This window comes from Lethenteron reissneri, chromosome 11, assembly GCF_015708825.2.
Source record: "Lethenteron reissneri isolate LAM-NWPU_2019-01 chromosome 11, ASM1570882v1, whole genome shotgun sequence".
Taxonomy (NCBI): Eukaryota; Metazoa; Chordata; class Hyperoartia; order Petromyzontiformes; family Petromyzontidae; genus Lethenteron; species Lethenteron reissneri.
The window spans coordinates 5,440,466-5,454,051 of record NC_083789.1 but is presented as its reverse complement, the minus strand read 5'-3'; the positions used below and the strand labels follow the sequence as shown (position 1 = coordinate 5,454,051).

General features: G+C 45.6%; 18 non-coding genes across 18 annotated transcripts; all 18 read right to left on the bottom strand.

Annotated features, from left to right (window-relative positions):
* Positions 1 to 17: 17 nt before the first annotated feature.
* Positions 18 to 90, bottom strand: TRNAT-UGU (transfer RNA threonine (anticodon UGU)). Its single transcript has one exon. It is a non-coding gene; the product is annotated as a tRNA-Thr (tRNA).
* Positions 91 to 1,065: 975 nt separating this feature from the next.
* TRNAT-CGU (transfer RNA threonine (anticodon CGU)) lies at positions 1,066 to 1,138 on the bottom strand. Its single transcript has one exon. It is a non-coding gene; the product is annotated as a tRNA-Thr (tRNA).
* Positions 1,139 to 2,114: 976 nt separating this feature from the next.
* TRNAT-UGU (transfer RNA threonine (anticodon UGU)) lies at positions 2,115 to 2,187 on the bottom strand. The gene has a single exon. It is a non-coding gene; the product is annotated as a tRNA-Thr (tRNA).
* Positions 2,188 to 2,491: 304 nt separating this feature from the next.
* Positions 2,492 to 2,564, bottom strand: TRNAT-UGU (transfer RNA threonine (anticodon UGU)). The gene has a single exon. It is a non-coding gene; the product is annotated as a tRNA-Thr (tRNA).
* A 599-nt stretch (positions 2,565 to 3,163) lies between these two features.
* Positions 3,164 to 3,236, bottom strand: TRNAT-CGU (transfer RNA threonine (anticodon CGU)). Its single transcript has one exon. It is a non-coding gene; the product is annotated as a tRNA-Thr (tRNA).
* A 303-nt stretch (positions 3,237 to 3,539) lies between these two features.
* On the bottom strand, positions 3,540 to 3,612 carry TRNAT-UGU (transfer RNA threonine (anticodon UGU)). Its single transcript has one exon. It is a non-coding gene; the product is annotated as a tRNA-Thr (tRNA).
* A 599-nt stretch (positions 3,613 to 4,211) lies between these two features.
* TRNAT-CGU (transfer RNA threonine (anticodon CGU)) lies at positions 4,212 to 4,284 on the bottom strand. The gene has a single exon. It is a non-coding gene; the product is annotated as a tRNA-Thr (tRNA).
* Positions 4,285 to 5,260: 976 nt separating this feature from the next.
* Positions 5,261 to 5,333, bottom strand: TRNAT-UGU (transfer RNA threonine (anticodon UGU)). Its single transcript has one exon. It is a non-coding gene; the product is annotated as a tRNA-Thr (tRNA).
* A 304-nt stretch (positions 5,334 to 5,637) lies between these two features.
* TRNAT-UGU (transfer RNA threonine (anticodon UGU)) lies at positions 5,638 to 5,710 on the bottom strand. Its single transcript has one exon. It is a non-coding gene; the product is annotated as a tRNA-Thr (tRNA).
* Positions 5,711 to 6,309: 599 nt separating this feature from the next.
* On the bottom strand, positions 6,310 to 6,382 carry TRNAT-UGU (transfer RNA threonine (anticodon UGU)). The gene has a single exon. It is a non-coding gene; the product is annotated as a tRNA-Thr (tRNA).
* A 975-nt stretch (positions 6,383 to 7,357) lies between these two features.
* On the bottom strand, positions 7,358 to 7,430 carry TRNAT-CGU (transfer RNA threonine (anticodon CGU)). Its single transcript has one exon. It is a non-coding gene; the product is annotated as a tRNA-Thr (tRNA).
* A 976-nt stretch (positions 7,431 to 8,406) lies between these two features.
* Positions 8,407 to 8,479, bottom strand: TRNAT-UGU (transfer RNA threonine (anticodon UGU)). Its single transcript has one exon. It is a non-coding gene; the product is annotated as a tRNA-Thr (tRNA).
* Positions 8,480 to 9,675: 1,196 nt separating this feature from the next.
* Positions 9,676 to 9,748, bottom strand: TRNAT-CGU (transfer RNA threonine (anticodon CGU)). Its single transcript has one exon. It is a non-coding gene; the product is annotated as a tRNA-Thr (tRNA).
* Positions 9,749 to 10,722: 974 nt separating this feature from the next.
* Positions 10,723 to 10,796, bottom strand: TRNAT-CGU (transfer RNA threonine (anticodon CGU)). Its single transcript has one exon. It is a non-coding gene; the product is annotated as a tRNA-Thr (tRNA).
* Positions 10,797 to 11,100: 304 nt separating this feature from the next.
* TRNAT-UGU (transfer RNA threonine (anticodon UGU)) lies at positions 11,101 to 11,173 on the bottom strand. Its single transcript has one exon. It is a non-coding gene; the product is annotated as a tRNA-Thr (tRNA).
* A 598-nt stretch (positions 11,174 to 11,771) lies between these two features.
* TRNAT-UGU (transfer RNA threonine (anticodon UGU)) lies at positions 11,772 to 11,844 on the bottom strand. The gene has a single exon. It is a non-coding gene; the product is annotated as a tRNA-Thr (tRNA).
* Positions 11,845 to 12,147: 303 nt separating this feature from the next.
* Positions 12,148 to 12,220, bottom strand: TRNAT-UGU (transfer RNA threonine (anticodon UGU)). Its single transcript has one exon. It is a non-coding gene; the product is annotated as a tRNA-Thr (tRNA).
* Positions 12,221 to 12,813: 593 nt separating this feature from the next.
* On the bottom strand, positions 12,814 to 12,886 carry TRNAT-CGU (transfer RNA threonine (anticodon CGU)). The gene has a single exon. It is a non-coding gene; the product is annotated as a tRNA-Thr (tRNA).
* Between the last annotated feature and the right edge of the window lie 700 nt (positions 12,887 to 13,586).

Below are 13,586 nucleotides of genomic sequence, written 5' to 3'. Positions count from 1 at the left end.
AAGAATAAGCAAAACACAGGCCCCAGTGAGAATTGAACTCACGACCCCTGGTTTACAAAACCAGTGCTCTAACCCCTGAGCTATGGAGCCAGTTGGCTACAGCTTCATGCAAACCTCTTGAGGTGAGAACACAATTGAGGAAACATATCACAAAACCAAAAACCTGGCTCTCTAAGGAACTGGTGATCGATAAAACGACTGTTTTATCGCACACACACTTTAAAAGTTATTCAAACAAGTAAACTCCTAAGTTAGTTGTTGCCCAAAACAATGCCACACCTGTACCAAGTCAGTGCTACCGTGCCCCTGCTGTTTCTTATTAGCATCGCTGAAATCTTAAAAGAACAGCCTCTCGATTTGTCAACATGGCCGAAGTACAATGCAAAACTACACAGGCCCCAGCAAGAATTTAACTCACGACCCATGGCTTACAAGACCAGTGCCCTAACCACTGAGCTATGGAGCCACTCATTTTCCACACCTGCAAATTCAGTGTTAAAAAGCTCACAAAACCTGTTACTGCAAGATGGCACCAATGCTTCAACTGAGAAGTGTATACAGGTAGGAACAGTTCCACACTGCCCACCAGGGATTATTTGTCTGTCTGTCGTGCATAGCCACGCCCTCGATTTGTATTTGATAGAGCGCTTCGGGCGGGCTCAGCACCACGTGACGTGCTGCCACACGCAGCTTGTGCCGCGTGACACGGATCGCACGAATGCGCTGTCCAACCAAGTTCCTACCTGCCCACTCCGAAGGAACGTGTTTGCGATGTGGTCAAAAACGACTAATTGCATAACACAGCTTCATGTAAACTTGACCATGTTAGCGACTCATGACTTGGGAAGTTTGAATTTAAACACGTACACATATGACTCTTCTAAATAATAACTTTCGGTTGGCAATAATCCAGAAAAAAACTGCCACATTACTGATAAATACTAGGTCCACTTTGCATCCCGGTTTCCTCAATAGTGACTCGGTGTTTTCCCACAGCATAGGCCAATTTTGAAAACCAAGGGGTTTAATGTTTCACTCAGTCTCTTTGAAGAATAAGCAAAACGCAGGCCCCAGTGAGAATTGAACTCACGACCCCTGGTTTACGAAACCAGTGCTCTAACCCCTGAGCTATGGAGCCAGTTGGCTACAGTTTCATGCAAACCTCTTGAGGTGAGAACACAATTGAGGAAACATATTACAAAACCAAAAATCTGGCTCTCTGAGGAACTGGTGACCGATAAAACGACTGTTTTATCGCACACACACTTTAAAAGTTATTCAAACAAGTAAACTCCTAAGTTAGTTGTTGCCTAAAACAATGCCACACCTGTACCAAGTCAGTGCTACCGTGCCCCCTGCTGTTTGCTATTAGCATTGCTGAAATCTTAAAAGAACAGCCTCTCGATTTGTCAATATGGCCGAAGTAGGATGCAAAACTACACAGGCCCCAGCGAGAATTTAACTCGCGACCCATGGCTTACAAAATCAGTGCCCTAACCACTGAGCTATGGAGCCACTCATTTTCCACACCTGCAAATTCAGTGTTAAAAAGCTCACAAAACCTGTTACTGCAAGATGGCACCAATGCCTCAACTAAGAAGTTTATACAGGTAGGAACAGTTCCACACTGCCCAACAGGGATTATTTTTCTGTCTGTCGTGCATAGCCATGCCCTCGATTTGTATTTGATAGAGCGCTTCGGGCGGGCTCAGCACCACGTGACGTGCTGCCACACGCAGCTTGCGCCGCGTGACACGGATCGCACGAATGCGCTGTCCAACCAAGTTCCTACCTGCCCACTCCGAAGGAACGTGTTTGCGATGTGGCCAAAAACGACTAATTGCGTAACACAGCTTCATGTAAACTTGACCATGTTAGCGGCTCATGACTTGGGAAGTTTGAATTTAAACACGTACACATATGACTCTTCTAAATAATAACTTTCGGTTGGCAATAATCCAGAAAAAAACTGCCACATTACTGATAAATACTAGGTCCACTTTGCATCCCGGTTTCCTCAATAGTGACTCGGTAATCTCCCACAGCATAGGCCAATTTTGAAAACCAAGGGGTTTGATGTTTCACTCAGTCTCTTTGAAGAATAAGCAAAATGAAGGCCGCAGTGAGAATTGAACTCACGACCCCTGGTTTACAAAACCAGTGCTCTAACCACTGAGCTATGGAGCCAGTTGGCTGCAGCTTCATGCAAACCTCTTGAGGTGAGAACACAATTGAGGAAACATATCACAAAACCAAAAACCTGGCTCTCTGAGGAACTGGTGACCGATAAAACGACTGTTTTATTGCACACACACTTTAAAAGTTATTCAAACAAGTAAACTCCGAAGTTAGTTGTTGCCCAAAACAATGCCACACCTGTACCAAGTCATTGCTACCGTGCCCCCTGCTGTTTCTAATTAGCATTGCTGAAATCTTAAAAGAACAGCCTCTCGATTTGTCAATTTTGCCGAAGCAGGATGCAAAACTACACAGGCCCCAGCGAGAAATGAACTCACGACCCCTGGTTTACAAGACCAGTGCTCTAACCACTGAGCTATGGAGCCACTCATTTTCTGCAACTGCAAATTCAGTGTTAATAAGCTCACAAAACCTGTTACTGCAAGATGGCACCAATGCCTCAATTGAGAAGTGTATACAGGCAGGAACAGTTCCACACTGCCCACCAGGGATTATTTGTCTGTCTGTCGTGCATAGCCACGCCCTCGATTTGTATTTGATAGAGCGCTTCGGGCGGGCTCAGCACCACGTGACGTGCTGCCACACGCAGCTTGCGCCGCGTGACACGGATCGCACGAATGCGCTGTCCAACCAAGTTCCTACCTGCCCACTCCGAAGGAACGTGTTTGCGATGTGGCCAAAAAGGACTAATTGCGTAACACAGCTTCATGTAAACTTGGCCATGTTAGCGACTCATGACTTGGGAAGTTTGAATTTAAACTTGTACACATATGACACTTCTAAATAATAACTTTCGGTTGGCAATAATCTAGAAAAAAACTGCCACATTACTGATAAATACTAGGTCCCCTTTGCATCCCGGTTTCCTCAATAGTGACTCGGTGCTCTCCCACAGCATAGGCCAATTTTGAAAAACAGGGGGTTTAATGTTTCACTCAGTCTCTTTGAAGAATAAGCAAAACGCAGGCCCCAGTGAGAATTGAACTCACGACCCCTGGTTTACGAAACCAGTGCTCTAACCCCTGAGCTATGGAGCCAGTTGGCTACAGTTTCATGCAAACCTCTTGAGGTGAGAACACAATTGAGGAAACATATCACAAAACCAAAAACCTGGCTCTCTAAGGAACTGGTGATCGATAAAACGACTGTTTTATCGCACACACACTTTAAAAGTTATTCAAACAAGTAAACTCCTAAGTTAGTTGTTGCCCAAAACAATGCCACACCTGTACCAAGTCAGTGCTACCGTGCCCCTGCTGTTTCTTATTAGCATCGCTGAAATCTTAAAAAAACAGCCTCTCGATTTGTCAATATGGCCGAAGTACGATGCAAAACTACACAGGCCCCAACGAGAATTTAACTCACGACCCATGGCTTACAAGACCAGTGCCCTAACCACTGAGCTATGGAGCCACTCATTTTCCACACCTGCAAATTCAGTGTTAAAAAGCTCACAAAACCTGTTACTGCAAGATGGCACCAATGCTTCAACTGAGAAGTGTATACAGGTAGGAACAGTTCCACACTGCCCACCAGGGATTATTTGTCTGTCTGTCGTGCATAGCCACGCCCTCGATTTGTATTTGATAGAGCGCTTCGGGCGGGCTCAGTACTACGTGACGCGCCGCCCCACGCAGCTTGCGCCGTGTGACACAGATCGCACGAATGCGCTGTCCAACCAAGTTCCTACCTGCCCACTCCGAAGGAACGTGTTTGCGATGTGGCCAAAAACGACTAATTGCATAACACAGCTTCATGTAAACTTGACCATGTTAGCGACTCATGACTTGGGAAGTTTGAATTTAAACACGTACACATATGACTCTTCTAAATAATAACTTTCGGTTGGCAATAATCCAGAAAAAAACTGCCACATTACTGATAAATACTAGGTCCACTTTGCATCCCGGTTTCCTCAATAGTGACTCGGTGTTTTCCCACAGCATACGCCAATTTTGAAAACCAAGGGGTTTAATGTTTCACTCAGTCTCTTTGAAGAATAAGCAAAACGCAGGCCCCAGTGAGAATTGAACTCACGACCCCTGGTTTACGAAACCAGTGCTCTAACCCCTGAGCTATGGAGCCAGTTGGCTACAGATTTATGCAAACCTCTTGAGGTGAGAACACAATTGAGGAAACATATCACAAAACCAAAAATCTGGCACTCTGAGGAACTGGTGACCGATAAAACGACTGTTTTATCGCACACACACTTTAAAAGTTATTCAAACAAGTAAACTCCTAAGTTAGTTGTTGCCTAAAACAATGCCACACCTGTACCAAGTCAGTGCTACCGTGCCCCCTGCTGTTTCCTATTAGCATTGCTGAAATCTTAAAAGAACAGCCTCTCGATTTGTCAATATGGCCGAAGTAGGATGCAAAACTACACAGGCCCCAGCGAGAATTTAACTCGCGACCCATGGCTTACAAAATCAGTGCCCTAACCACTGAGCTATGGAGCCACTCATTTTCCACACCTGCAAATTCAGTGTTAAAAAGCTCACAAAACCTGTTACTGCAAGATGGCACCAATGCCTCAACTAAGAAGTTTATACAGGTAGGAACAGTTCCACACTGCCCAACAGGGATTATTTTTCTGTCTGTCGTGCATAGCCATGCCCTCGATTTGTATTTGATAGAGCGCTTCGGGCGGGCTCAGCACCACGTGACGTGCTGCCACACGCAGCTTGCGCCGCGTGACACGGATCGCACGAATGCGCTGTCCAACCAAGTTCCTACCTGCCCACTCCGAAGGAACGTGTTTGCGATGTGGCCAAAAACGACTAATTGCGTAACACAGCTTCATGTAAACTTGACCATGTTAGCGGCTCATGACTTGGGAAGTTTGAATTTAAACACGTACACATATGACTCTTCTAAATAATAACTTTCGGTTGGCAATAATCCAGAAAAAAACTGCCACATTACTGATAAATACTAGGTCCACTTTGCATCCCGGTTTCCTCAATAGTGACTCGGTAATCTCCCACAGCATAGGCCAATTTTGAAAACCAAGGGGTTTGATGTTTCACTCAGTCTCTTTGAAGAATAAGCAAAATGAAGGCCGCAGTGAGAATTGAACTCACGACCCCTGGTTTACAAAACCAGTGCTCTAACCACTGAGCTATGGAGCCAGTTGGCTGCAGCTTCATGCAAACCTCTTGAGGTGAGAACACAATTGAGGAAACATATCACAAAACCAAAAACCTGGCTCTCTGAGGAACTGGTGACCGATAAAACGACTGTTTTATTGCACACACACTTTAAAAGTTATTCAAACAAGTAAACTCCGAAGTTAGTTGTTGCCCAAAACAATGCCACACCTGTACCAAGTCATTGCTACCGTGCCCCCTGCTGTTTCTAATTAGCATTGCTGAAATCTTAAAAGAACAGCCTCTCGATTTCTCAATTTTGCCGAAGCAGGATGCAAAACTACACAGGCCCCAGCGAGAATTGAACTCACGACCCCTGGTTTACAAGACCAGTGCTCTAACCACTGAGCTATGGAGCCACTCATTTTCTGCAACTGCAAATTCAGTGTTAATAAGCTCACAAAACCTGTTACTGCAAGATGGCACCAATGCCTCAATTGAGAAGTGTATACAGGCAGGAACAGTTCCACACTGCCCACCAGGGATTATTTGTCTGTCTGTCGTGCATAGCCACGCCCTCGATTTGTATTTGATAGAGCGCTTCGGGCGGGCTCAGCACCACGTGACGTGCTGCCACACGCAGCTTGCGCCGCGTGACACGGATCGCACGAATGCGCTGTCCAACCAAGTTCCTACCTGCCCACTCCGAAGGAACGTGTTTGCGATGTGGCCAAAAAGGACTAATTGCGTAACACAGCTTCATGTAAACTTGGCCATGTTAGCGACTCATGACTTGGGAAGTTTGAATTTAAACACGTACACATATGACACTTCTAAATAATAACTTTCGGTTGGCAATAATCCAGAAAAAAACTGCCACATTACTGATAAATACTAGGTCCCCTTTGCATCCCGGTTTCCTCAATAGTGACTCGGTGCTCTCCCACAGCATAGGCCAATTTTGAAAAACAGGGGGTTTAATGTTTCACTCAGTCTCTTTGAAGAATAAGCAAAACACAGGCCCCAGTGAGAATTGAACTCACGACCCCTGGTTTACAAAACCAGTGCTCTAACCCCTGAGCTATGGAGCCAGTTGGCTACAGCTTCATGCAAACCTCTTGAGGTGAGAACACAATTGAGGAAACATATCACAAAACCAAAAACCTGGCTCTCTAAGGAACTGGTGATCGATAAAACGACTGTTTTATCGCACACACACTTTAAAAGTTATTCAAACAAGTAAACTCCTAAGTTAGTTGTTGCCCAAAACAATGCCACACCTGTACCAAGTCAGTGCTACCGTGCCCCTGCTGTTTCTTATTAGCATCGCTGAAATCTTAAAAGAACAGCCTCTCGATTTGTCAACATGGCCGAAGTACAATGCAAAACTACACAGGCCCCAGCAAGAATTTAACTCACGACCCATGGCTTACAAGACCAGTGCCCTAACCACTGAGCTATGGAGCCACTCATTTTCCACACCTGCAAATTCAGTGTTAAAAAGCTCACAAAACCTGTTACTGCAAGATGGCACCAATGCTTCAACTGAGAAGTGTATACAGGTAGGAACAGTTCCACACTGCCCACCAGGGATTATTTGTCTGTCTGTCGTGCATAGCCACGCCCTCGATTTGTATTTGATAGAGCGCTTCGGGCGGGCTCAGCACCACGTGACGTGCTGCCACACGCAGCTTGTGCCGCGTGACACGGATCGCACGAATGCGCTGTCCAACCAAGTTCCTACCTGCCCACTCCGAAGGAACGTGTTTGCGATGTGGTCAAAAACGACTAATTGCATAACACAGCTTCATGTAAACTTGACCATGTTAGCGACTCATGACTTGGGAAGTTTGAATTTAAACACGTACACATATGACTCTTCTAAATAATAACTTTCGGTTGGCAATAATCCAGAAAAAAACTGCCACATTACTGATAAATACTAGGTCCACTTTGCATCCCGGTTTCCTCAATAGTGACTCGGTGTTTTCCCACAGCATAGGCCAATTTTGAAAACCAAGGGGTTTAATGTTTCACTCAGTCTCTTTGAAGAATAAGCAAAACGCAGGCCCCAGTGAGAATTGAACTCACGACCCCTGGTTTACGAAACCAGTGCTCTAACCCCTGAGCTATGGAGCCAGTTGGCTACAGTTTCATGCAAACCTCTTGAGGTGAGAACACAATTGAGGAAACATATTACAAAACCAAAAATCTGGCTCTCTGAGGAACTGGTGACCGATAAAACGACTGTTTTATCGCACACACACTTTAAAAGTTATTCAAACAAGTAAACTCCTAAGTTAGTTGTTGCCTAAAACAATGCCACACCTGTACCAAGTCAGTGCTACCGTGCCCCCTGCTGTTTGCTATTAGCATTGCTGAAATCTTAAAAGAACAGCCTCTCGATTTGTCAATATGGCCGAAGTAGGATGCAAAACTACACAGGCCCCAGCGAGAATTTAACTCGCGACCCATGGCTTACAAAATCAGTGCCCTAACCACTGAGCTATGGAGCCACTCATTTTCCACACCTGCAAATTCAGTGTTAAAAAGCTCACAAAACCTGTTACTGCAAGATGGCACCAATGCCTCAACTAAGAAGTTTATACAGGTAGGAACAGTTCCACACTGCCCAACAGGGATTATTTTTCTGTCTGTCGTGCATAGCCATGCCCTCGATTTGTATTTGATAGAGCGCTTCGGGCGGGCTCAGCACCACGTGACGTGCTGCCACACGCAGCTTGCGCCGCGTGACACGGATCGCACGAATGCGCTGTCCAACCAAGTTCCTACCTGCCCACTCCGAAGGAACGTGTTTGCGATGTGGCCAAAAACGACTAATTGCGTAACACAGCTTCATGTAAACTTGACCATGTTAGCGGCTCATGACTTGGGAAGTTTGAATTTAAACACGTACACATATGACTCTTCTAAATAATAACTTTCGGTTGGCAATAATCCAGAAAAAAACTGCCACATTACTGATAAATACTAGGTCCACTTTGCATCCCGGTTTCCTCAATAGTGACTCGGTAATCTCCCACAGCATAGGCCAATTTTGAAAACCAAGGGGTTTAATGTTTCACTCAGTCTCTTTGAAGAATAAGCAAAATGCAAGCCGCAGTGAGAATTGAACTGACGACCCCTGGTTTACAAAACCAGTGCTCTAACCACTGAGCTATGGAGCCAGTTGGCTGCAGTTTCATGCAAACCTCTTGAGGTGAGAACACAATTGAGGAAACATATCACAAAACCAAAAACCTGGCTCTCTGAGGAACTGGTGACCGATAAAACGACTGTTTTATCGCACACACACTTTAAAAGTTATTCAAACAAGTAAACTCATAAGTTAGTTGTTGCCCAAAACAATGCCACACCTGTACCAAGTCAGTGCTACCGTGCCCCCTGCTGTTTCTTATTAGCATTGCTGAAATCTTAAAAGAACCTCTCGATTTGTCAATATGGCCGAAGTAGGATGCAAAACTACACAGGCCCCAGCGTGAATTTAACTCACGACCCATGGCTTACAAGACCAGTGCCCTAACCACTGAGCTATGGAGCCACTCATTTTCCACACCTGCAAATTCAGTGCTAAAAAGCTCACAAAACCTGTTACTGCAAGATGGCACCAATGCCTCAACTGAGAAGTTTATACAGGTACGAACCAGAGGTGTGGACTCGAGTCATGTGACTTGGACTCGAGTCAGACTCGAGTCATGAATTTGATGACTTCAGACTCGACTTGGACTTGCATAACAATGACTTTGTCCCACCTCTGAGGTGTGGACTCGAGTCATGTGACTTGGACTCGAGTCAGACTCGAGTCATGAATTTGATGACTTCAGACTCGACTTGGACTTGCATAACAATGACTTTGTCCCACCTCTGGTAGGAACAGTTCCACACTGCCCACCAGGGATTGTCTGTCGTGCATAGCCACGCCCTCGATTTGTATTTGATAGAGCGCTTCAGGCGGGCTCAGCACCACATGACGTGCTGCCACACGCAGCTTGCGCCGCGTGACACGGATCGCACGAATGCGCTGTCCAACCAAGTTCCTACCTGCCCACTTCGAAGGAACGTGTTTGCGATGTGGCCAAAAACGACTAATTGCGTAACACAGCTTCATGTAAACTTGACCATGTTAGCGACTCATGACTTGGGAAGTTTGAATTTAAACACGTACACATATGACACTTCTAAATAATAACTTTCGGTTGGCAATAATCCAGAAAAAAACTGCCACATTACTGATAAATACTAGGTCCACTTTGCATCTCGGTTTCCTCAATAGTGACTCGGTGCTCTCCCACAGCATAGGACAATTTTGAAAACCAAGGAGTTTAATGTTTCACTCAGTCTCTTTGAAGAATAAGCAAAACGCAGGCCCCAGTGAGAATTGAACTCACGACCCCTGGTTTACGAAACCAGTGCTCTAACCCCTGAGCTATGGAGCCAGTTGGCTACAGTTTCATGCAAACCTCTTGAGGTGAGAACACAATTGAGGAAACATATCACAAAACCAAAAATCTGGCTCTCTGAGGAACTGGTGACCGATAAAACGACTGTTTTATCGCACCCACACTTTAAAAGTTATTCAAACAAGTAAACTCCTAAGTTAGTTGTTGCCTAAAACAATGCCACACCTGTATCAAGTCAGTGCTACCGTGCCCCCTGCTGTTTCCTATTAGCATTGCTGAAATCTTAAAAGAACAGCCTCTCGATTTGTCAATATGGCCGAAGTAGGATGCAAAACTACACAGGCCCCAGCGAGAATTTAACTCGCGACCCATGGCTTACAAAATCAGTGCCCTAACCACTGAGCTATGGAGCCACTCATTTTCCACACCTGCAAATTCAGTGTTAAAAAGCTCACAAAACCTGTTACTGCAAGATGGCACCAATGCCTCAACTAAGAAGTTTATACAGGTAGGAACAGTTCCACACTGCCCAACAGGGATTATTTTTTGTCTGCCGTGCATAGCCATGCCCTCGATTTGTATTTGATAGAGCGCTTCGGGCGGGCTCAGCACCACGTGACATGCTGCCACACGCAGCTTGCGCCGCGTGACACGGATCGCACGAATGCGCTGTCCAACCAAGTTCCTACCTGCCCACTTCGAAGGAACGTGTTTGCGATGTGGCCAAAAACGACTAATTGCGTAACACAGCTTCATGTAAACTTGGCCATGTTAGCGACTCATGACTTGGGAAGTTTGAATTTAAACACGTACACATATGACACTTCTAAATAATAACTTTCGGTTGGCAATAATCCAGAAAAAACTGCCACATTACTGATAAATACTAGGTCCCCTTTGCATCCCGGTTTCCTCAATAGTGACTCGGTGCTCTCCCACAGCATAGGCCAATTTTGAAAAACAGGGGGTTTAATGTTTCACTCAGTCTCTTTGAAGAATAAGCAAAACGCAGGCCCCAGTGAGAATTGAACTCACAACCCCTGGTTTTACGAAACCAGTGCTCTAACCCCTGAGCTATGGAGCCAGTTGGCTACAGTTTCATGCAAACCTCTTGAGGTGAGAACACAATTGAGGAAACATATCACAAAACCAAAAATCTGGCTCTCTAAGGAACTGGTGACCGATAAAACGACTGTTTTATCGCACACACACTTTAAAAGTTATTCAAACAAGTAAACTCCGAAGTTAGTTGTTGCCCAAAACAATGCCACACCTGTACCAAGTCATTGCTACCGTGCCCCCTGCTGTTTCTAATTAGCATTGCTGAAATCTTAAAAGAACAGCCTCTCGATTTGTCAATTTTGCCGAAGCAGGATGCAAAACTACACAGGCCCCAGCGAGAATTGAACTCACGACCCCTGGTTTACAAGACCAGTGCTCTAACCACTGAGCTATGGAGCCACTCATTTTCTGCAACTGCAAATTCAGTGTTAAAAAGCTCACAAAACCTGTTACTGCAAGATGGCACCAATGCCTCAATTGAGAAGTGTATACAGGCAGGAACAGTTCCACACTGCCCACCAGGGATTATTTGTCTGTCTGTCGTGCATAGCCACGCCCTCGATTTGTATTTGATAGAGCGCTTCGGGCGGGCTCAGCACCACGTGACGTGCTGCCACACGCAGCTTGCGCCGCGTGACACGGATCGCACGAATGCGCTGTCCAACCAAGTTCCTACCTGCCCACTCCGAAGGAACGTGTTTGCGATGTGGCCAAAAACGACTAATTGCGTAACACAGCTTCATGTAAACTTGGCCATGTTAGCGACTCATGACTTGGGAAGTTTGAATTTAAACACGTACACATATGACACTTCTAAATAATAACTTTCGGTTGGCAATAATCCAGAAAAAACTGCCACATTACTGATAAATACTAGGTCCCCTTTGCATCCCGGTTTCCTCAATAGTGACTCGGTGCTCTCCCACATCATAGGCCAATTTTGAAAAACAGGGGGTTTAATGTTTCACTCAGTCTCTTTGAAGAATAAGCAAAACGCAGGCCCCAGTGAGAATTGAACTCACGACCCCTGGTTTACAAAACCAGTGCTCTAACCCCTGAGCTATGGAGCCAGTTGGCTACAGCTTCATGCAAACCTCTTGAGGTGAGAACACAATTGAGGAAACATATCACAAAACCAAAAACCTGGCTCTCTAAGGAACTGGTGATCGATAAAACGACTGTTTTATCGCACACACACTTTAAAAGTTATTCAAACAAGTAAACTCCTAAGTTAGTTGTTGCCCAAAACAATGCCACACCTGTACCAAGTCAGTGCTACCGTGCCCCTGCTGTTTCTTATTAGCATCGCTGAAATCTTAAAAGAACAGCCTCTCGATTTGTCAATATGGCCGAAGTACCATGCAAAACTACACAGGCCCCAGCGAGAATTTAACTCACGACCCATGGCTTACAAGACCAGTGCCCTAACCACTGAGCTATGGAGCCACTCATTTTCCACACCTGCAAATTCAGTGTTAAAAAGCTCACAAAACCTGTTACTGCAAGATGGCACCAATGCCTCAACTGAGAAGTGTATACAGGTAGGAACAGTTCCACACTGCCCACCAGGGATTGTCTGTCTGTCGTGCATAGCCACGCCCTCGATTTGTATTTGATAGAGCGCTTCGGGCGGGCTCAGCACCACGTAACGTGCTGCCACACGCAGCTTGCGCCGCGTGACACGGATCGCACGAATGCGCTGTCCAACCAAGTTCCTACCTGCCCACTCCGAAGGAACGTGTTTGCGATGTGGCCAAAAACGACTAATTGCGTAACATAGCTTCATGTAAACTTGACCATGTTAGCGACTCATGACTTGAGAAGTTTGAATTTAAACACGTACACATGACACTTCTAAATAATAACTTTCGGTTGGCAATAATCCAGAAAAAAACTCCCACATCACTGATAAATACTAAGTCCACTTTGCATCCCGGTTTCCTCAATAGTGACTCGGTGCTCTCCCACAGCATAGGCCAATTTTGAAAACCAAGGGGTTTAATGTTTCACTCAGTCTCTTTGAAGAATAAGCAAAACGCAGGCCCCAGTGAGAATTGAACTCACGACCCCTAGTTTACGAAACCAGTACTCTAACCCCTTAGCTATGGAGCCAGTTGGCTACAGTTTCATGCAAACCTCTTGAGGTGAGAACACAATTGAGGAAACATATCACAAAACCACAAACCTGGCTCTCTGAGGAACTGGTGACCGATAAAACGACTGTTTTATCGCACACACACTTTAAAAGTTATTCAAACAAGTAAACCCCTAAGTTAGTTGTTGCCCAAAACAATGCCACACCTGTACCAAGTCAGTGCTACCGTGCCCCCTGCTGTTTATTATTAGCATTGCTGAAATCTTAAAAGAATAGCCTCTCGATTTGTCAATATGGCCGAAGTCGGATGCAAAACTGCACAGGCCCCAGCGAGAATTTATCTCACGACCCATGGCTTACAAGACCAGTGCCCTAACCAATGAGCTATGGAGCCACTCATTTTTCACACCTGCAAATTCAGTGTTAAAAAGCTCACAAAACCTGTTACTGCAAGATGGCACCAATGCCTCAACTGAGAAGCTTATACAGGTAGGAACAGTTCCACACTGCCCACCAGGGATTGTCTGTCGTGCATAGCCACGCCCTCGATTTGTATTTGATAGAGCGCTTCGGGCGGGCTCAGCACCACGTGACGTGCTGCCACACGCAGCTTGCGCCGCGTGACACGGATCGCACGAATGCGCTGTCCAACCAAGTTCCTACCTGCCCACTCCGAAGGAACGTGTTTGCGATGTGGCCAAAGACGACTAATTGCGT